The 23723-nt window shown below is 46.3% G+C and overlaps 1 long non-coding RNA gene across 1 annotated transcript; it reads right to left on the bottom strand.

Annotated features, from left to right (window-relative positions):
- Positions 1–93: 93 nt before the first annotated feature.
- Positions 94–23723, bottom strand: LOC142071557 (uncharacterized). Its single transcript, XR_012667655.1, has 3 exons — positions 23532–23723; positions 3279–3463; positions 94–1069 (listed from the first exon to the last, which is right to left on the bottom strand). It is a non-coding gene; the product is annotated as an uncharacterized LOC142071557 (long non-coding RNA).

Below are 23723 nucleotides of genomic sequence, written 5' to 3'. Positions count from 1 at the left end.
TACCTCCCAGCACTTGCTGCTGCAAAACAAGCTCTGGGAAGGAGAGGGGAGGAGCGGGAACATGGTGTGCTCAGGGGCGGAGGTGGGGCCGGGGCGGGGACTTTGGGGAAGGGGTTGGAATGGAGTCAGGGCGGGGCCAGGAGCAGAGTGGGGTCGAGCACCCACTGGCACCAGCGGAAGTTGGAGCCTAAGGCTCCAGCGCTTCTGCTACTGCTAAGTTTCTAAAAGCTGCAGAGACTGAAAACTGTCCAGTTTCCACTGATATATTTCAAATGCCTATGGGCACAAGGGAAATTAACAGGAACCAATTAAAATGTAATCTGCTAAAGTTTAAAAACCTTGAATAGAGGAAGCGTGGGGAGACATTAAAAAATGAAGGCTATAATGAAGGGGAATTGTATAGTAATTCTAGCTGATGGGGGTGTGTGTGTGTGTGTGTGGAGTAGTGCAGAACAGTGGTTCTCAAACTCTTGACCATCAAGCCCCATTTTTTTTCAAAGAAAATGAGCTTAGTACTTCGAGTGTGCTAGGGACAATGTCTCTCTCTCTCTTTCTTTCTGTTTGTTTAAATATAACTATTAATGAAATATTAGTATATGCAGTTAGAATAGCCTTTACCTTGTTTCATGACAGAGCTTGTTTCTGTGCAACCAGAATGACTCCGAATGAAACTGAAGAGTGATCTGCCCATCTCCTCACAGGAATGGGGCTTAAGGAAGAACAGGGCTCAAGGAGCAAAAGGAGGGAAACAAAACGGGAGCATAAAGACTCAAGGGGGAGCATCCTCAGCCTTTTCCCTTCTTGAGCTTCTGTCTTCCCAGCCTGATCCCTTGCAAGTCTGTTTTCTCAAAGCCCAGTCCTCCATTCTGTCATCCTCACCATGCTATTAACAAGGCTGTCAGACAGCTGAGTGCTACAGCCTCTCTCTCCTCCATTCTCAGTTTGGCTTCGGGAGAAGGTCTCCCTGTCTCCTGTCCTGGTGCCACAGCAGTAGGATGGTTCCCAATACTACTTAAGGGAAACCCTGCTCTCTCCCCAGCTGGGTGTAAGAGACAAACTTCGGCTGGAGCTAGGAAATGGAACAGAAAATTATTACAGTCAGTACTTAGCAGCTGTGGGGATGGGAGTGATAAGGAGTCATATACCCAGCCAAAAAAACCCCCCCAAACAAGCTGGGTCACCTCAAGCATGGTCTTACCAGAGCTGCTGCTCCCAGATTATGATACACCCACACCCCCTACCACTTTAAGCACTGCATATAGCCATTTGCATTTGCTTATTTTCAAGGCTGTAAATGAACAAAATTCAGCCCCAATCTAGACAGATGCTCTCCTGCCCCCACCACTGGTTCAAGTCCCCATCATTTGGGAAAGCCTGATATAGACACACCCAATCCCTGCAGCAGCTGACCAGAGGCTGGGAGAGAGAAAGTAGGGAAGATCCCTCACCTTTGTATTGGCCATCTGGCTCTGGGAATGGCTGGGAAAACAGAAGGAAAGAATGCTCCTCCTGGCACCCTCAAGAGTTGGGTAGGGTGCTACAAATTTATCGGAGGCCTGTATGAAGCCTTCACTGAGATGGCGAATTACCATTTTGGAAGGGGCCAACCCCCCCCTCCCAAACCTTAATTGTTTATGGCCTGGGCAGAAGAGAGAAGTTGATCTCTTTACCCCCAAGCCCCGTTTTGGTTAGAGAGCTGGCAAGAAATCCCACCCTCCTCTTATTGGAGGCTGTGAAAGCAGGACCGAGCACCTCCTTTAGAATGGCAAACTGGATATAGGCCACCTGGGCAGTTCATGACCAATCAGCTGGCCCAAACAATCTAAGACTGGGACTTGGAGATAGACTCACAGAGAAGCCTGCTGGAGCAAATCACTTGATCTCAAAGTGCTTTACAAAGGAAGTCAGTATCATTATTCCCATTTTACAAATGGGGAAACTGAGGCACAGACCAGCCAAGTGACTTGCTCTGGTCACCCAGCAGACCAGTGGCAGAGCCAGGAATGGAACCCAGGTCACCTGAGTCCTACTCCAGTGTGCTATCCACTAGGCAATACTGTTAGAGCATAGAGAGCCAGGCCCAGCTAGCACATGGCATGAACCAGGTCTGACTGCTAGGCCCATGAGTCAAGACAATTAGGGAAAGTCCGTTGATCTGGCCAAGTGTTGAAGGGGTGATGCCAGGAGAGGCATAGCTATCTGGTTGCTGACTGGGCCAGAAGAGGAAGGTAAGGCAAGTTGGAACAAATCTAAGAGTATATCTACATAGCAAAAAAACCCCCCAAACTACGGCTGGCCCATGCCAGCCCACTCAGGCTCACTGTTTGGGCTGGAGCTTGAGCTCTGGGACCCTTCACCTTACAGGATCCTAGAGCTGGGCTACAGCCTGAACCCATAAATCTCCACAGCAATGAATCAGCCCCTCAGCTCGAGCCCGTTAGTCCAAGTTGGCTGGCACTAGCCAGCTGTGAATTTCTTTGCTGTGTAGACATATCCTAAGTCAATGGTGGGCATCCTGAGGCGTGCACGTGGCCCGTCAGTGTAGTATGGTGGCCTGCCAGCAGATTACAGCTTGTTTACATTTATACGGCCACCTGCAGCTCCCAGTGGCCGCAGTTCGCCATTCCTGGCCAATGGGAGCTGCGGAAAGTGGCGGCCAGCATGCCCCTGCAGCATAGGCTGCTTGGAGGACTCACCTCCATTGCTCCACTCTGGGATAGGGCGAATGATTAATCCTTTTTACACCTCTGTGGGGTGGACAGTCCATCACATTCACATATAAAAAATAAATGGTATACAGAAAAGTGGTCAAGGAGATGCTCCTTTTCATCTTGTCTCACAATAACAGGCTAGAAAGGCTAAAGCAAAGCAAAGCTAAAAAAACAAATTTAAAACAAATAAGATATTATTTTACTCAGGCCTTGTCTACACTACGAAATTAAGTCGAATTTATAGAAGTCGGTTTTGCAGAAATCGTTTTTATACAGTCGATTGTGTGTGTGTCCCCACACAAATGCTCTAAGTGCATGTAGTCGGCGGAGTGTGTCCACAGTACCGAGGCAACCGTCGACATACGGAGCATTGCACTGTGGGTAGCTATCCCATAGTTCCCGCAGTCTCCACCACCCATTTGAATTCTGGGTAGAAATTCCAGTGCCTGATGGGGCTAAAACATTGTCATGGGTGATTCTGGGTACATATTGTCAGGCCCCCATTCCCACCCTCCCTCCGTGAAAGCAAGGGCAGACAATCGTTTTGCGCCTTTTTTCTTGAGTTACCTGTGCAGACGCCATACCATGGCAAGCATGGAGCCCGCTTGAGTGACTCAGCCTGGTCATTTCCCTTTTAAGTTTCGTCTCATGGCGATTGAGTCCTACCGGATGATGGCCAGCAGTCATACTGCACTGTCTTCTGCCGAGCACCCAGGAGATGACAATGGCTATCGGTCATACTGCACAGTGTCCTGCCAGCAAGATGTATAAAGATAGATGAAGTGGCTCAGAACAAGAAATAGACCAGATTTGTTTTGTATTCATTTTCTCCTCCCTCTCTCCGTGAAATCAACGGCCTGCTAAACCCAGTTTTGAGTTCCACCCTTGAGGGGGCCATTCTATTTCTCACAAAGCCACCCCCTTTGTTGATTTTAATTCCCTGTAAGCTAACCCTGTAAGTCATGTTGTCAGTCGCCCCTCCCTCCATCAGGGCAACGGCAGACAATCGTTCCGCGCCTTTTTTCTGTGAAGACGCCATACCATGGCAAGCATGGAGCCCGCTCAGATCACTTTGGCAATTAGGAGCACATTAAACACCACACGCATTATCCAGCAGTATATGCAGCACCAGAACCTGGCAAAGCGAAACCAGGCGAGTAGGCGATGTCAGCGCGGTGACGAGTGATAAGGACATGGACACAGACTTCTGTCAAAACACGGGCTCTTGCAATGTGGGCATCATGGTGCTAATGGGGCAGGTTCATGCTGTGGAACGCCGATTCTGGGCTCTGGAAACAAGCACAGACTGGTGGGACTGCATAGTGTTGCAGGTCTGGGATGATTCCCAGTGGTTGCGAAACTTTCGCATGCGTAAGGGCACTTTCATGGAACTTTGACTTGCTTTCCCCTGCCCTGAGGCGCAAGAATACCAAGATGAGAGCAGCCCTCACAGTTGAGAAGCGAGTGGCAATAGTCCTGTGGAAGCTTGCAACGCCAGACAGCTACCGGTCAGTTGGGAATCAATTTGGAGTGGGCAAATCTACTGTGGGGGTTGCTGTGATGCAAGTAGCCGACGCAATCACTGAGCTGCTGCTATTAAAGGTAGTGACTCTGGGAAATGTGCAGGTCATAGTGGATGGTTTTGCTGCAATGGGATTCCCTAACTGTGGTGGGGCCATAGATGGAACGCATATCTCTATCTTGGGACCGGAGCACCAAGCCGGCGAGTACATAAACCGCAAGGGGTACTTTCCAATGGTGCTGCAAGCTCTGGTGGATCACAAGGGACATTTCACCAACATCAACATGGGATGGCTGGGAAAGGTACATGACACTCGCGTCTTCAGGAACTCTGGTCTGTTTAAACGGCTGCAGGAAGGGATTTACTTCCCAGACTAGAAAATAACTGTTGGGGATGTTGAAATGCCAATAGTTATCCTTGGGGACCCAGCCTACCCCTTAATGCCCTGGCTCATGAAGCCATACATAGGCAGCCTGGACAGTAGTCAGGAGCTGTTCAACTACAGGCTGAGCAAGTGCAGAATGGTGGTAGAATGTGCATTTGGACGTTTAAAGGCGCGCTGGCGCAGTTTACTGACTCGCTTAGACCTCAGCGAAACCAATATTCCCACTGTTATTACTGCTTGCTGTGCGCTCCACAATATCTGTGAGAGTAAGGGGGAGACGTTTATGGTGGGGTGGGAGGTTGAGGCAAATTGCCTGGCTACTGGTTACGCACAGCCAGAAAGCAGGGCATTTAGAAGAGCACAGCAGGAAGTGGCACACATCAGAGAAGCTTTGAAAACCAGTTTCATGACTGGCCAGGCTACAATGTGAAAGTTCTCTTTGTTTCTCCTTGATGAAACCCCCTGCCCCTTGGTTCACTCTACTTCTCTGCAAGCCAACCACCTCACCTCCTCCCTTCGATCACTGCTTGCAGAGGCAATAAAGTCATTGTTGCTTCACATTCCTGCATTCTTTATTAATTCAGCACACAAATAGGGGGATAACTCCCAAGGTAGCCCAGGAGGGGTGGTGGTGGAGGAGGGAAGGACAAGGCCACACAGCACTTTAAAACTATTGAATGCCAGCCTTCTGTTGCTTGGGCAATCCTCTGGGGTGGAGTGGCCGGAGGCACCCCCCACCGCGTTCTTGGGCATCTGGGTGAGGAGGCTATGGAACTTGGGGAGGAGGGCGGTTGGTTACACGGGCTATAGCGGCAGTCTGTGCTCCGGCTGCCTTTCCTGCAGCTCAGGCATACGCTGGAGCATACTGGTTTGATCCTCCAGCAGCCTCAGCATTGAATCCTGCCTCCTCTCATCACGCTGCCGCCACCTTTCAGCTTCAGCCCTCTCTTCAGCCCACCACCTCTCCTCCCAGTCATTTTGTGCTTTCCTGCACTCTGACATTGTCTGCCTCCACGCATTCGTCTGTGCTTTGTCAGTGTGGGAAGACAGCATGAGCTCAGAGAACATTTCATCGTGAGTGCGTTTTTTTTCGCCTTCTAATCTTTGCTAGCCTCTGGGAAGGAGAAGATCCTGTGATCCTTGAAACACATGCAGCTGGTGGAGGAGGAAAAAAAAAAGGACAGTGGTATTTAAAAGACACATTTTATAGAACAGTGGGCACACGCTTTCACGGTAAATCTTGCTGTTAACATTACATAGATAGCACATGTGCTTTCGTTCCAAGGTCGCATTTTGCCTCCCCCCACTGCGTGGCTAGCCCCTCCCCCCCTCTCCGTGGCTAACAGTGGGGAACATTTCTGTTCAGCCACGGGCAAACAGCCCAGCAGGAACAGGCACCTCTGAATGTCCCCTTAAGAAAAGCACCCTATTTCAACCAGGTGACCATGAATGATATCACTTTCCTGAGGATAACACAGGGAGATAAAGAACGGATGTTTGAATGCCAGCAAACATACACTGCAATGTTTTATTCTACAATGATTCCCGAGTACGTGCTACTGGCCTGGAGTGGTAAAGTGTCCTACCATGAAGGATGCAATAAGGCTGCCCTCCCCAGAAACCTTTTACAAAGGCTTTGGGAGTACATCCAGGAGAGCTGTGAATGCCAGGGCAAATTAATTATTAAACATGCTTGCTTTTAAACCACGTATAGTATTTTAAAAGGTACACTCACCAGAGGTCCCTTCTCCACCTGGCAGGTCCGGGAGGCAGCCTTGGGTGGGTTTGGGGGGTACTGGCTCCAGGTCCAGGGTGAGAAACAGTTCCTGGCTGTCGGGAAAAGCGGTTTCTCCGCTTGCTTGCTGTGAGCTATCTACAACCTCCTCCTCCTCATCATCATCTTCCTCATCCCCAAAACCTGCTTCCGTGTTGTCTCCATCTCCATTGAAGGAGTCAAACAACACGGCTAGGGTAGTGGTGGCTGAACCCTCTAAAATGGCATGCAGCTCATCATAGAAGCGGCACGTTTTGGGCTCTGACCTGGAGCGGCCATGCGCCTCTCTGGTTTTCTGGTAGGCTTGCCTCGGCTCCTTAAGTTTCACGCGGCACTGCTTCGGGTCCCTGTTATGGCCTCTGTCCTTCATGCCCTGGGAGATTTTGACAAATGTTTTGGCATTTCGAAAACTGGAACGTAGTTCTGATAGCACGGATTCCTCTCCCCATACAGCAATCGGATCCCGTACCTCCTGTTCGGTCCATGCTGGAGCTCTTCTGCGATTCTGGGACTCCATCATGGTCACCTCTGCTGATCAGCTCGCCACGCTAGCCAAACAGGAAATTGAAATTCAAAAGTTTGCGGGTCTTTTCCTGTTTACCTAGCCAGTGCATTTGAGTTGAGAGTGCTGTCCAGAGCGGTCACAATGGAGCACTCTGGGATAGCTCCCGGAGGCCAATACTGTCTAATTGCATCCACAGTACCCCAAATTTGACCCAGCAAGGCCGATTTCAGCGCTAATCTCCTTGTCAGGTGTAGAGTAAGGAAATCGATTTTAAGAGCCCTTTAAGTCGAAAAAAAGGGCTTCGTCGTGTGGACGGATGCAGGGTTAAATCGATTTAACGCTGCTAAATTCGACCTCAACTCCTAGTGTAGACCAGGGCTCAGTTGATATTTAAATAATCAATCCTTACATAAATCATTAATCAGTCCTTGTAACTCACTTGTGTAGGACAGAGGCAAGCAGCAAAGATTCAAATCCAGTTACATTAATATGAAATGATAGCAACTGCTGTTACTGCATAACATTACAAAGATGATCCAGCCTCCTGCTTTACATCACAAACTGATCTCCAGCTATGACTATGAAGAAATTTCTCTCTGTAGAATCCTGTTGGACAAATATACGTGTCTAAATATATGCTTGGGAACCTCTCCTTTCAGATTATGATTGCCCACAAGATACTGAATTAGGTGCACCCTGGGGCTGTTGTTGTATGGCAATTCCTAGTTACGTAACCCTGTCAGTTGCTTTCAAATATCAGCACTTTTTTCAATATATATTAATTGTGAACAGGGACACTGGTCAAATATCATATGATGATGTCCCTGTTCACAATTCAGCCCTGGTTTACACTATGAGTTTAGATCGAATTTAGCAGCGTTAGGTCAATTTAACTCTGCACCCAAGCCTGTTTTGTTGACTTAAAGGGCTCTTAAAATCGATTTCTGTACTCCTCCCCGGCAAGGGGAGTAGTACTAAAATCAACCTCGCTGGGTCGAATTTGGGGTAGTGTGGACACAATTTGACGGTATTGGCCTCGGGGAGCTATCCCAGAGTGCTCCATTGTGACCGCTCTGGACAGCACTCTCAACTCAGATACACTGGCCAGGTAGACAGGAAAAGCCCTGGGAACTTTTGAATTTCATTTCCTGTTTGGCCAGCGTGGCGAGCTGATCAGGACAGGTGACCATGGAGTCCCAGAATCGCAAAAGCGCTCCAGCATGGACTGAATGGGAGAGACTGGGTCTGATCGCTGTACGGGGAGAAGAATCTGTGCAGGCAGAACTCCGTTCCAAAAGACGAAATGCCAATATATTTGCCAAAATCTCCAAGGGCATGATGGACAGAGGCTACAACAGGGACACACAGCAGTGCTGTGTGAAAGTTAAGGAGCTGAGGCAAGCCTACCAATAAACAAAGGATGCAAACGGTTGCTCCGGGTCAGAGTCCCATACATGCCGCTTCTATGATGAGCTGCATGCAATTCTAGGGAGCACCCCTACCACTTCCCCACCACTATCCGTGGACACCTGCAAGGGGGGAGTCTCACGCAACAGGGATGAGGATTTTGTGGATGAGGAGGAGGCTGAGGATAGCGCACAACTGCAAGCGGAAAATCCCTTCTCCCCGGCAGCCGGAAACTGTTCATCCTGAAGCCACGGACCACGAAGCCGGAGAAGGCACCTCTGGTGAGTGTACCTTTGTAAATATAATACAGGGTTTAAAAGCAAGCGTGTTTAATGATTAATTTGCCTCGAAGACTTGGGATGCATTTGCGGCCAGTATAGCTATTGGAAAAGTCTAACGTGTCTGGGGATGAAGCGGAAATCCTCCAGGGCCATCTCCATGAAGCTCTCCTGGAGGTACTCCCAAAGCCTTTGCAGAAGGTTTCTGGGGAGGTCAGCCTTATTCTGTCCTCCATGGTAGGACACTTTTACCAGGCCAAGCCAGTAGCAAGTAGTCTGGAATCACTGCAGAACAAAGCATTGCAGCGAATGGGCCCAGGGTTTGGTGGCATTCAAGCAACATCTGTTCTTTATCTCTTTGTGTTAGCCTCATGAGAGGTGATATCATTCATGGTCACCTGGTTCAAATACAGGAAATTTGTTTAAGGGGACATTCAGAGGTGCCTGTTCCTGCTGGGCTGTTTGCCTTTGGCTAAAAAGAAACCATCCCTGCTGTTAGCCATGCGGTGGAGGGAGGCCCGTTCATGCTGAGCTGTTTGCGTTTGGCTGACAGGGATCTTCCATGATACTAGCTATGCGGTGGGGGAGGGCTGTGAAGCAATCATCCCAGAGAATTGGGGGGGGGGGTTTGGGCTGTGCTGCACATTCACCCTAAAACCATAGCCCCTCCTTTTAAATGGCCAACCCAAAGGGCTTTGCTTGGTATGGGAAAGGAGGGCACTGCCGTTTGAAACCGTTCCCCCATGTTATGAAGGTTGAAGAAGCCGAAACCCTTTGCCTTACCATGATTGCCTGCAAGCCAAATTCTGTTGCCCAGCTGAGCATGTGTGATGTCTCACACCAAACTGGCAGGCACTCAATATAAGAAGCAAAATGTGACCTTGTACCAAAAGCACATGTGCTATGTAATGTGAATCACTTGATTCAGTGTGAAATAGTCTTCCCTTTGTTCTCTAAAATGTATCTTTTTAAATACTACTCTCCCTTTTTTCCTCCCGCAGCTGTAAATGTTTCTACGTTTCCCCTCCCCCCCATCATCTCTGTCCCAGAGGCTAGTGCAGATTAGAAGGTGGAAAAAAATGCACTCACGATGAAATGTTCTTAGAGCTCGTGCAGTCCTCCCGCCCTGAAAGAGCTCAGCAGAATGCGTGGAGGTAAACAATGGCAGCAGGAGCACAGACCGCCGCTGCAGCCCCTGTATAACCACCTGCTCTCCTCCAAGTTCCATATCCTCATCACCCAGATGCCCAAGAACGGGGGGTGGAGGGGGAAGGCTATGGGCACCCAGACACTCCACCCCAGAGGATTGCCCAAGCACCAGAAGGCTGGCATTCAATAAGTTTTGAACTGTAGTGTGGCCTTGTCCTTCCCTCCTCCCCTCATGCACCCCTCCTGGGCTACCTTGTGAGTTTCCCCCCTATTTGTGTGATGAATTAATAAAGAATGCATGATTTTGAAACAATAATGACTTTATTGCCTCTGAAAGTGGTGATGGAAGGAGGGAGGTCAGTTGGCTTACAGGGTAGTAGAGTCAACCAAGGGGCAGGGGGTTTCATCAAGGAGAAACGAGCAGAACTGTCATACTGTAGCCTGGCCAGTCATGAAACTGGTTTTCAAAGCTTCTCTGATGTGCAGGGCGCCCAGCTGTGCTCTTCTAACTGCCCTGGTGTTTGGCTGTGTGTAATTGGCCACGAGGTGATTTGCCTTAACCTCCCACCCTGCCATGAACATCTTCCCCCTTACTCTCACAGATATTGTGGAGCACACAGCAAGCAGCAATAACAATGGGAATATTGGTTTCACTGAAATCTAACCAAGTCAGTAAACTGCGCTAATGAGCTTTTAAACATCCAAATGTACATTCTACCACCATTCTGCACTTGCTCAGCCTATAGTTAAACTGCTCCTTACTACTGTCCAGGGTGCCTGTGTATGGCTTCATGAGCCATGGCATTAAGGGGTAGGATGGGTCCCCAAGGGTAACTCTAGGCATTTCAACATCCCCAACGGTAATTTTCTGGTCTGGGAAGTAAGTTCCTTCCTGCAGCTGTTCAAACAGACCAGAGTTCCTGAAGATGTGAGCGTCATGCACCTTTCCCGGCCATCCCATGTTTGATGTCGGTGAAATGTCCCTTGTGATTCACCAGTGCTTGCAGCACCACTGAAAAGTACCCCTTGCGATTTACATACTGGCTGCCAAGGTGGTCCAGTCCCAAGCCAGGGATATGCGTTCCGTCTGTCGCCCCACCACAGTTAGGGAACCTCATTGCAGCAAAGCCATCCGCTATGACCTGCACATTTCTGGGAGTCACTACCCTTGATAGTAGCAGCTCAGTGATTGCGTTGGCTACTTGGATCACAGCAGCCCCCACAGTAGATTAATCACACAAAAATAGATTTTTTGCTCTGCTCAGTTTTTCCTTTTTATGTATAATAAATTAAAGATAGATTCCAAAGTCCTCTTAGAAATAATGTTCTTGGAGGCTTTTTCTGCCCTGCGGCTATTCCATCATTATAATGCTATCATGTCACTAACATTGCTCCAGTGCAGAATACCAGGAATGATTTAACAGCGCAAAAACACTGTTATTCAAAACAGCTTGTTAAGCCACTGACATGAAAAGGAAGGTGGAAGAGTGCATGCTTTTTTTTTTCTTCTTCTTCTTTCTTAGTATCAAATCAGTTTAACTTTGAGATGTACTAGGTAAGCTCCTGTCTTACCTGGTAGCTAACTTTTAGGGCCAATTCTGTCTTACACAACTCCACTGTTCCAGTCAAGTTTCATAGGGGATAAACCAGGTCAGAACTGGATCCTTAGGCTAAAGTTTTAAAATATGGTACCTAAAACGAGGTGCATAAATAGGTCCCCTAATTTCTGGAGATCCAAAGCACCAACAAATTCCACTGAAGTCAATTGAAACAACTAGTCTATCAGCACCCCTGAAAATCAGCCCACTTTTTTATGTTCCTAATTTTAAGCACCCACATTTGAATATGTTGGACCTAATGTCTCCAATATACTTAAAGAACAATGGTTTCTTAAGGAGACAATAGATTCTGAAAATAAACACTGAGTTTCTTCCTTGAATATATTGATTAGTTTGCCTGTGGACTCTATTTCAATTAGATTTCACAAGAACAATTTGTTCCATTATAAGAAATAACAATGAACCATTGTGGTTTTGCCCAAACAGAGAAAATGCTGACAGCTTAATAGTCTGACATTTTTTCCATTTAGTACAGTTTTAAAACATTTCTCTTAGTAATTTTGTCTGAGGCAGGACTCTTGTTCTATACCTGGCCCCAGAGTTCCTGACTTTGGGGGAAAATGTTTTGTTTTGCTTACGTTTTCCCCTTTTTTCTAGAAAAACTGGAATAATACTTCCCTCTCTCACAGGACTGTTTGGTTCAGATATAAAGGTTGGAGTTGCATCCAAACTTTAGCCAAGTTTAGTGGGGATTCAGTGTTTTGGTTTCTCTAGTTATGAGATTTAACTAAGGCCCCGTCTACACTGGCAAGTTTCTGAGCAGTAAAGCAGCTTTCTGTGCTGTAACTCCCAAGGTGTACACACTGCCAAGCCATTCAGTGCGTAGAAACTGTGCCGTTGTAGCACCCTAAAAAAATCACCCCGATGAGAGGCGTCGAGCTTTCTCCGCTGGGGCTCCAGCACTGCAGTGCCAGTGTAGACACCGTAGTGATTACAGAGCTGCGATTGGCCTCTGGGAGGTGTCCCACAATGCCTGTTCTCACCTCTTTGGTCATCGGTTTGAACTCTACTGCCCTGCCCTCAGGTGACCAACTGTCATCCCCACCCCATACATTCCTTGGCAAATTTGAAAGTCCCCTTCCTGTTTGCTCGGTGATGCGTGCAGTGATCTCAGCACATCTTTCCAGGTGGCCATGCCTGCTCCACGCACCAGGCGATCCCCCGCTTGAAGCACTGCCAAGCCTCTGGACCTCATTGGTATTTGGGAAGAGGAGGCTGTGCAGTCCCAGCTGCACTCCAGCCATAGGAATTACGATACCTATGGACAGATTTCACTATGCATGATAGAAAGGGGCCATGACCGGGACAGATTGCAGTATAGAGTAAAAGGGAAGGAGCTGCGGAACGCCTTCCACAAGGTGTGGGAGGCAAACCACCATTCCGGTACTGTGCCTATGAGCTGCCGGTTCTATAAAGAGTTGGACGCAATACTGGATGGCGACCCCACCTCCACTGTGAAGGACCCTGTGGATACTTTGTTGGCTCATGTGCCAGTTGAGAGTGGACTGAGCCAGGAGGAGGACATCTTGGAAGAAGAGGGAGAGGAGGAGGAGGAGGAGGAGGATATCTTGGATGAAGACGGGGAGGGGGACGAAGAGGGGGAGGATGACTCGGAGGCCAGAGATGCATGCAGCCAGGAGCTCTTTTCTACCCCTAGCCAGTCACTTGGTGAAGCACAAACAGGAGAGGAGGCCCCTGGTAAATGGATCTGATTTTTGGAATTGCTGAAGTGATTTGTTGGGGGAAGGAGGGTTGTAGAAAGCAGGTCTGTCTCTCACCACATGCCTAGTCTGAGCGGCTGAACAGACTGTTGATAGACTCCCTCATTTTATGGGAATCTCCCACAGAGAGCTCCAGGAAACACTAATGGAGATACTGGACAATCTGCTGCTGCAGGTTCCTTGGCAGAGCTGCTTTGTTTCTTGCCCCATTAACGGTAACTTTCCCATGCCACTTTGCCATGACCGGGGTGACAGGGACACCATAGGGGCCAGGGCGGTAACCGCAGGCTTGATTCCCTGCTCACCCTCTGCAACAAGATCTTCCATAATGATCACATCCTGTGAAAAGTATGGGGACAGAATGATTATCAGGCTCCCCCTTATAGTGCTAGCTCTCCCCAAGAGCCACGTGCCCAGTGTACAGCAGGGTCCGGGAACAGTGATTTACCCTGCCCCTGTGGCTACTCACCATTTTGGGGGGTCTTGTGGCTCATGTGTGCTTGCCTGAGGTCAGCCAATTAGTGACAGGTGTGTGAGCACTGGCTGTGTTTTAAAGCACTTAATTAGTGTTGTCCGTGTTGCAAACAATACTGCTTCTGTAAAATGTTGCACTTAAACTTCACAGAGATGACCTTGGGAGCACAGCCTCCGTCTTTATTATCGGTGGCAGAACGGCTGTGCAGAATTAAAAGCGGCCATGAAGAACTAAAGAGGATTTTCTCCGTGAGGTTATGATGCACTCCACTGCCGAGAAACAGGAATTGAAGGAGTGGTGGGACAGTGAGAAGAGGGACAGAAAGGAGAACGCGGCACACCAGAAAGAAGTCACGGAGTGGCTCATAAATGTTATGGAGCGCCAAGTGGACACACTCCAGGCGATACTAGCTGTTAGGATATAGATATTCAGGCCTGTCTGCAAAGGCCTGTACTTTAAGAATTTAGGTGTATTCTTATCACTTGGCTAGTTCCAGAGGTATAAAAGAAAGAATCAAAACCACTGTCTGCCAGTGTAAGGGCCTTCTCTTACTGTGACAGTTTGTGGCCCTGTGCTTAGGCTCAGGCCTTTGGCTAAGCAGCAGAGGCAGCCATAAACTGGGAAGCGAACGGTCACATCCTCACATTCCAAACTAGTCACATTGAAATAAGGTGCTATTGGGCTGTTAGGCACTATCAGGACAGGATTGTATTCCTATCACCTCCAGAGAAAGGGAAGTGCCTAGAAAATGTAAAAGGAAACTTAGTTTGACAGCATCCTGTCTGGCAAGAACTCACTTATCAATAGCTGGGATGTGAAATCCTCACTTCTGTGTTGTCTTGTCATTGTAGTTCCCACTTTGCTATTGTTTGTCTGTATAATCTCTGTCTGGTTCTGTGATTGTTCCTGTCTGCTGTATAATTAATTTTGCTGGGTGTAAACTAATTAAGGTGGTGGGATATAATTGGTTACATAATCATGTTACAATATGTTAGGATTGGTTAGTTAAATTTCAGGAAAATGATTGGTTAAGGTATAGCTAAGCAGAACTCAAGTTTTACTATATAATCTGTAGTCAATGAGGAAGTGACGGGGTGTGGGTGGGGGTGGGCATGGGCATGTGGGTGTGGGAAATGGGAGCAGGGAATGGGGGTAAGAAAATTGGAATCATGTTTTGCTAAAGGGGGAAATGGGAACAGGGAATGGGAGTAAGGAAGTTGGAATCATGTTTGGCTAAGGGTAGGAATGGGAACAGGGACACAGGTGTAAGGCTCTGTGGTGTCAGAGCTGGGAAGGAGGATACTAAGGAAGGAAACTAGAATCATGCTTGCTGGAAGTTCACCCCAATAAACATCGAATTGTTTGCACCTTTGGACTTCGGCTATTGTTGCTCTCTGTTCATGCGAGAAGGACCAGGGAAGTAAGTGGGTGAAGGAATAAGCCCCCTAACACTAGCTCTTCAAACCAAGCAGCTCTGCACCTGTCCTCCCCTTTAGCTGTTGTCACAAAACTCTTTCCCATACATCCCGCCCCACACCACCAACACACTGTTAACAACCTCCTTGCTCCACTCTCTACCCGCAGCATTCCACTTCTCAGTCCTCACAGTCCAGCACTATGGATTCCTACTACCCACTGCAGTCATCACCCATCCCTCTGCAGTTTGGCTCTGCTGAAGTACAGCACCCACTGCATTGTACTCCAAAGGAGAAGGTTGGGTATGATCCCTGGACATACACAAATCTGTAGTCATCCCAGGACCCCTCATCCTCTGTAGACCTTACCTTCCCCTTTCCCACTCCCTGCTGATGAATTTTTTCGTCTGACTCTCTCCACCGATTGTTGTCTTTTAATAAAAGAATTGTGTTTGAAAGCAATCTTTATTCTATTAAGTGAAAGCAAAAAGAGCACTGCAAAGCAACATACAATTATGTTAAGGCCACTTCTTGCATCATGCACACCAATCACTGCCTAGCATTACAAGTACTGCAACCCCGAGCATAGCAACAAGTATTAGTGGCTTTCAGCTTCAAATTGCTGCTTCAAGGCACCCCTGATCCTCATGGCCGTACACTGTGCCCCCTGGTTTCTAGCTGTTCAAATTCAGCCTCCAGGCACTGAGCCTCTGCATCCAGCCCTGAGTGAAGCTTTCACCCTTCCCGTCACAAATATTATGGAGAGTACAGCACACGGGTATAAGCATAGGAATATTGTCATTGGCCATATCCAGCTTCCCATACAGGCATTGCCAGAGGGCTTTTAAATGGCCAAATGAATACTCAACAGTCATTCTGCACTTGCTCAGCCTGTTGTTGAACTGCTCTTTGCTGCTGTCAAGTTGCCACATGTATGGCTTCATAAGCCATGGCATTGAGGGGTAGATGCGGTCTCCCAGGCTCACAGTGGGCATTTTGACTTCCCTTATGGTAATCTTCTGGTCCCGGAACAAAATCCCTGCTTGCAGCTTCCTGAACTTGCCAGTGCTCCAAAAGATGCGTGCGTTATGCACCCTTCCGGACCAGCCTGCGTTAATGTCTGTGAAATGCCTATGGTGATCCACAAATGCCTGGAGAATCATTGAGAAATAACCCTTGTGATTAATGTACTCGGTGGCTAGGTGGTCTGGTGCCAGAATTGGAATATGTGTGCCATCTATTCCCTCTGCAGTTAGCGAAGCCCAGTTGTGCAAAGCCATCCACAATGTCATGCACGTTGCCTGCAGTCATGGTCTTTTGGAGCAGGATGCGATTAATGGCCCTGCACACTTCCGTCAACACGACTCCAAAGGTCAACTTTCCCACTCCGAACTGGTTAGTGACCGATCAGTAGCAGTATGGAGTAGCTACCTTCCACAGTGCAATCGCCAAGTGCTTCTCCAATGGCAGGGCAGCCCTCATTCTCGTGTCCTTGCACCGCAGGGCTGGGGCGAGCTCATCACAAAGTCCCATAAATATGGCTTTCCTCATGCGAAAGGTCTGCAGCCACTGCTCGTCATCCCAGACGTGCATCACAATGTGATCCCACTCCTCAGTGCTCTTTTCCCGAGCTCAAAAGCAGCATTCCACTGTGGTCAGCACCTCTGTGAATGCCACAAGCAATCTCATGTCGTAGTTACTTCATGTGGCGAGATCAAGGTCGCACCCCCCTTACCTTTGCAATTTAAAGAATAACTCCACTGCGACTCGTGCCGTGTTAGTCAGAGCAAGCAGCATACTGGTTAGCAGTTTGGGATCCATTCCTGCAGCCTGAAAGAGGCATGCAGTATACAAACCATTGAAAGATGGTGCCAAATGCGGACAGAAGCACAGGGATTGCTGGCATGCAAAGCAATGAATCACGGGACCTTGGGACTGGACCCAGGATGCCCCACGAACCTCTCCTCGTTCCCACAAGCCTTAGCAGCAAAAGAGAAAGAGGTGCTCTGTGGGATAGCTGCCCAGAGTGCACTGCTCCAAATCGCGCTGCAAGTACCGCAAGTGTGAACACACATCAGCGGTTTTCCTTCTGTGCTCTTTGAGCAGCACAGTAACTGCCAGCACTGTAACTTTGCCAGTGTAGAAGTTCCCTAAGGCTCAACTGTTCCCAGCCCTGATCTGCAATGGGGAGAGAAGGCACAGAATCACTCCCTCTTCCCTGGCACAACAGCAGCCCTTGTACTCAAGGATTGCTCCAGATTCATGCCACTGCGACTGCTACCCTTTCTAGAGCTGTGCAGAGCAGGCCCTCACAGAGCCAAGCTGCAGTAGTGGTACAGAAGCAATGTTCCTATCTGCTCCTCTAGGCATTTTGCCTTCCTGAAGATACAGGCAATGCAACTCCCCTTTCCCCTCCACTACTGGTTCTGCTGTAATGTAACAATTGGAACCCTTAATGCCTGTGAAAAGCTTTGGTATCCTCCAATGAAACATGCTATCCAAGAGAATATTGGATGGTATTGTTAAACAACAAAGTTATTAAGTTACTTAAAGAAATTCCCTTTTAGCATTTAAAAACAAAGTAACATTTACTTTTTATAGTGACAGGTTTCTGAGTAACAGCCGTGTTAGTCTGTATTCGCAAAAAGAAAAGGAGTACTTGTGGCACCTTAGAGACTAACCAATTTATTTGAGCATGAGCTTTCATGAGCTACAGCTCACTTCATCAGATGCATACCGTGGAAACTGCAGCAGACTTTATATACACACAGAGAAATTGTTTACCCAGAGGTATTGTTTCATATTCTCTGTGTGTATATAAAGTCTGCTGCAGTTTCCACGGTATGCATCTGATGAAGTGAGCTGTAGCTCACGAAAGCTCATGCTCAAATAAATTGGTTAGTCTCTAAGGTGCCACAAGTACTCCTTTACTTTTTATAGTGTTAATGTGCCAAGAATGTAATTATACATCTAACAGACTTTAATCTAATAAACCCACTGAGAACTTCCTCTTCAACCATTACAGTAGAATGGTCCCTAACCTTTAATGTCATGTCACTTCACTACAGCAGTTGATGGCAAAATATTTTCTTCAGGACCTCTGAAAAATGAAATGAAGTATATAAACAGGGGCCAGACCTCATCTGGTGTAAATTGGCTTAGCTCCACTGACTCTGATAGTTATGCTGATTTACAGCAGCTGAAGCTCTGACCCAAGATGCTGACCTCTTCTTTATAAATGCTTGGACTCTCTGTAACAGTTTTATGTTCATGTATGCATTTTTCAGGGTCTATTGTAAGAACCTGGTTTTAATAGTCAACTGGCTCAGTAATCTACTATTTAGAAAACAGATTTACTCAAGCACTATCTGGTCCTGCTGCTTGCATATAACCTAGGTCTTAATTATGAGATGCAAAACTGCAAGGCCATTTAGTATTATTAATCCATGGCTAAAAATAGCCAGATTCCCTGGCCTATTTTTAGATGAAACATTTAACTGCATGTTTTTTTGTCAAATAAAGAGCTAATTTCTATAAAAGGTACAACTGATCTCACAGTACATGCTGCCTACTGCATACCAAATGCCAGATTCTCAGCTGTTGTACACTGGCATATATAACTCCACTGATTTCAATAAAGTGATGTCAATGTGCACAAATGAAAACTTTGTGTGTGCCTTGTACACATACCCACACATACCTCTTTAACATTAGTGCTGAGCTAACAATTTGAAATCACCAATTTAATACTATTTTCCATTTTGATTTACACAAACTTGCTCAGTGTTAGAAACTGAATGTGTCATGCAAACAATCATCATCATATGGATTGCTTGCAAAGTGTACTCTGCAAGCACTGTTGAATAATCAACATTTGTGATACATTTCAGTTACCTGATTGGATGGGAGTAACTCATCAAATCGGGTTTCCAGAGCAAATATGAGTATAAATTTGAAATTCACTATCTACCAATATTCTGCAGTATTGACTTAAGATTTTCTGTTTTGGCAAATGTTCTACTTAAAAAATGTACATCTAGCTCATTGTCTACATCCCTGCCAGTAAACTTGCTCACTAGCACGTGCATAGAGAACAAACACAAATGCAACCATACTTTACTATAGCTTCATATACAATGTTGATACACACATTTTAAAAAGACAATAATGTTCAATAGATTGTTTTCAAATGATACCTCACAAGGCATACTTGTACAAAATATATCACTATATAAAAGTGGTGAACCTGGGGTACAGGGCGTTACATGGGTAGGGCCCTACCAAATTTGTGGCTATGAAAAATGTGTCATGGACCGTGAAATCTGGTCTTTTGTGTGCTTTTACCCTATACTATGCCGATTTCATGGGGGGGAGACCAGCATTTCTCAAATTGAGGGTCCTGATCCTAAAGGGAGTTGCATGGGGGTTGCAAAGTTATTTTAGGGGGGTTGCACTATTGCCACCCTTACTTCTACACTGCCTTCAGAGCTGGGTGGCCACAGAGCGGCAGCTGTTGGTCGGACGGCCAGCTCTAAAGGCAGTGCCCCACCAGCAGCAGCGCAGAAGTAAGGGAGGCAATCCCATACCATGCCATCATGAAAACATAATGGTTCCAATGCTAAGAGAAAGTTACCCAGTACTGATTTAGCATGGCAGAATAGTCTGATATTTTGCTAGTTGAGAAGAACTTCATGCTATTTAACTGTGAAATATATTTCAAATAATGTTTAATTAAAATTTCCTTTCAGAACCTCTTGCTGGCAACATCTATCTTGCAGAAAAATGGCATCTTTTGTGATAAGTGGAAGCCCAATATAACAGACTGCAAAACCAGTTTCCATCAATTGTCGGTATGGTACTGATTATTTATTGGATTTCCAAAGCACAAATTGGAGTTATGCCCTTGAAAATCTCTCCTGTTGACATTAAATAACAGGTCAAATTCATTCCTGGTATAATTTCACTGGTGTCAGTAGATTTACACCAAGGATGAATAATGTAAACACCAAGGTTCAGATTATTAAACCAGTAGCAAAGCAAAATTGGAACTGTCACAAATGATGTCCCTATCCACTAGACCAGTGTTTCCCAAACTTGGGACACCGTTTGTGCAAGGAAAGCCCCTGGCGGGCCCGGCCGGTTTGTTTACCAGCCATGTCCGCAGGTTTGGCCGATCGCGGCTCCCACTGGCCGCGGTACACTGTGCCCGGCCAGTGGGGGCTGTGGGAAGCGGCGGCCAGTATGTCCCTCAGCTTGTGACACTTCCCACAGCCCCCATTGGCTGGGCACAGCGAACCGCGGCCAGTGGGAGCTGCGATCGGCCGAACCTGCAGACGCAGCAGGCAAACAAACCGGCTGGGCCCGCCAGGGGTTTTTTCTGCACAAGTGGCATCCCAAGTTTGGGAAACACTGCACTAGACCATCCTTATGATTGCTGTAGAAATGCAAAATATTATTAAAACCAGTTGTTTGGCTTGGCTAAAAAATGACAGTATGAATTAACATTGCTTTTAATAGCAGAGTCTTGTGCCAGCACTGAATCACATTCAAGTAAATCGGGCACCATGATGATGTCATAGTTTGTCACAAAAGTCATGACCATTAAACATTCAGACTTAATAATATTTCATCATAAAACTGCATATACAGTAGAACCTCACTTAGGAACACTTCGGGGGACTGGAGGTTGTTCATAACTCTGAAATGTTTGTAATTCTGAATGAAATGTTATGTTTCTTTCAAAAGTTTATAATTTATCATTGACTTAGTACAGCTTGAAAACTTTACTATAGAAAAAAACCCATCTTAATTTAAACGAAACAAGCACAGAAACAGTTTCTTTACCTTGTGAACTTTTTTTTTTTATCTTAAGTTTAACACAGTACTGTCCTGTATTTGTGGGGGGGGGGGTTGTTTTTTTTTTTGGTTTTTTTTGGTTATTTTTTTGGTCTTGTCTCTGCTGCTGCCTGATTGTGTACTTCAGGTTCCAAATGAGGTGTGCGGTTGACCAGTCAGTTCGTAACTCTGAGGTTCTACTGTACTTTCAGTAAATCCTAGAAAATGTTCAAAAGAGCATTCGTAAAACAAAAGAAGTTTAATCAGAGAGATGTTTCTTTAGTTACATTACCTCCCTCCCCCATTTCTTCTAGAAGAGAAGAATGCCCTACTGGGTCAGACCAAAGTTCCATCTAGCCTAGTATTCTGTCTTCTGACAGTGGCCAGTGCCAGGTGCCTGAGAGGGAATGAACAGAACAGATAAACATCAAGTGATCCATCCCCTGTCGCTCATTCCCAGCTTCTGGCAAACAGAGGCTAGAGACACTGTTCCTGCCCATCCTGGCTATTAGCCATCAATGGACCTATCCTCCATGAATTTACCTAGTTCTTTTTTGAACCCTGTTATGGTCTTGGCCTTCACAACATCTTCTGGCAAGGAGTTCCACAGGTTGACTGCGTGTTGTGTGAAGAAATACTTCCTTTTATTTGTTTTCACACAATGCACAGTCAACCTGCGGAACTCCTTGCTAGAGGATGTTGTGAAGGCATTCTAAGCATTTCTTTCAATACTAATGTAATTCTAGGTCAGACTTTAAAACACAGCATTTGAACTCATTTTAACTCTAAAAATTTGCATCATGATTTCTTGTGTGCTCTATCTGAAACAAGAGCTTTAGTCTCTTATAATCCATTCCTCCTCCCACTATGAAGGCTTAATCCTGTATATCAGTCTGTTGTCATGGAAATTATTGAAACATTAAAAATGTTGGGTTGAGGCTTCAATACAGGATCACGCAAAAGGAAATGAGTGGCAGACAAGGAAGGTTCACTTAAATGTGGTTTAAATATAAGTAAGTGAAATATACAGGAGTATTGTACACACATATTTATCCTAGAGAATATGTGCTTATGTATTGCAGTTTTCATTCCCAAGGTGAAAAATCCCATCTTCAAATAGGCAATTGCAATTTAAATGCTGTCATCACAGTGCTGGCTCTTGCAGATGTTTCGTTAGTTTACACTGACCTCTAGGGGATGGCATCCTCTGATATATTTCAGAGGCTATTTTTTATACATATAATATAGAATAGCATTATAAAAGCTTTAGTCCTTATTCATCAGGTTTGGAGCCAGGGAGAGTAATTTTTTTCCATCTCAGAAACTTTACCTTACTGCTTAGTGAGACACAGACATTATTTTTATATGGATGCAAGAGAAATGTTGTATAATTCCTCAGCCACTAAGCCTCTTGCCACTTAAAACAACAAATTAATTAAGTTTGAGAACTCAGCTGCTGAGGGCAGGAACCAATTAATACATATATCAACTGCTTATGTAAATTATAAGGAAATGATGGCTTTAACATTTAAGGGCCATATGCCCTAATAAGAAGGTGCAGAATGAAAGCAACTCAGGAGAGTCACTAGCCTCTCCCTTTTGGGTTTCCATGTATTGATCCATCCTGACCAACTGTGAAGGTATAAAGGATACCTTTCCTATGGAGTCAGAGGCCTGCAGTTGGCTGGCTGATTAGACCCCTCTGCTGCACCTCAGAAAAGAGCTGGAAATTAAGTGGTTGATGCTCATAAAAGAGGGCAGCAGGAAGTGAAGGTGGGAGATAGTAATGCCCTCTGGAAAGCTGAGGGGTCTGGGGTTGTGTGCCCAATGGACTGCTGCTGAAGCAACTGCAGAGAGGAATTGCTCCAGAAACCAAATGGACAGCAGGGGGACCATGTGAAGTCCTTTTATTACTGAGGTTCTGAGGTAAGAGCTAGGACGTTTTGGGTTGCTGAACTTACTGGTGCAAGGGACAGACTTGGAGAAGGGACTACTCAGCCTACCCAGACTTTGAGGGAGGAGTCTGTGAGGTTTTGATTTCTTTTGAAAGGTAAGGGGCCAGGCAATTACAGGTGCCAAATTAAACAATATTCTCAGATTTTAAGACCAGAAAGGATCATAATGACCTCCTGCATAACACAGACCATAGAACCTCACCCAATACTTTTTGTTAGTTTTGTCTAGAGAAACGTGCAACTATTCAGTAATCAATTTTTTTTTTATTTTGGGGGGAAAACCACATCACACATGGTTTATTCCCTATACAGTTCATTACTCCATGTTTCTAGATACTCTATTAAAAACTAAAAGATAATTCCTTCTGAACCTTTTTAACAATGAAGTCAAATCTGTCCTATTTATCAATAATCAAACAAATTTTACAAATGCAACGGTTAGTCATTGGTAGGTGCATTTAATATTAAATTTATGGTTGCCAAGTATTTAACTCTGATTACAGCTGAACAAACAAAGCATACACACAGTTGGACCTTGATCCTACATCGCCTTGGACAGAGGTGGATTTCTGTGCATATGTGGAGCTCACTGCAAGACGGGAACCTGTTTTCATTTTCCCCTAAAAACTTCCCATATTGTCTGAAATCAGGCCTCTCCCTTTAGACAATTTTCTTTTCCATTATTAGGAATTAATTTCTCACATGTTAGCAGCTGTTAGATTAGTGAACCCCAAAGGACCACTAAACCCAAAAGGAAAGGGACAAGGAACAACATCACACCTTGTACCTGAAGATAGGGAAGAACCAGCTAGAGTAGGCTGCTGGGCACGTGCAAGAGGCAGGGTGAGGGACTGGACCGCACAGAGCTGTGCCAAGAGCAGGAACCCTCAGCTGCGGTTCATGGTTGCCTGGGTCCCCCGCCGCCAAGCTCCCACCACATCACAGCCTTCCCTCCTCAGCTGGAGCCCCAAG

Source organism: Caretta caretta, chromosome 3 (assembly GCF_965140235.1).
Source record: "Caretta caretta isolate rCarCar2 chromosome 3, rCarCar1.hap1, whole genome shotgun sequence".
In the NCBI taxonomy this organism is placed as follows: Eukaryota; Metazoa; Chordata; order Testudines; family Cheloniidae; genus Caretta; species Caretta caretta.
This window is presented reverse-complemented; position numbering and strand designations above follow the sequence as displayed.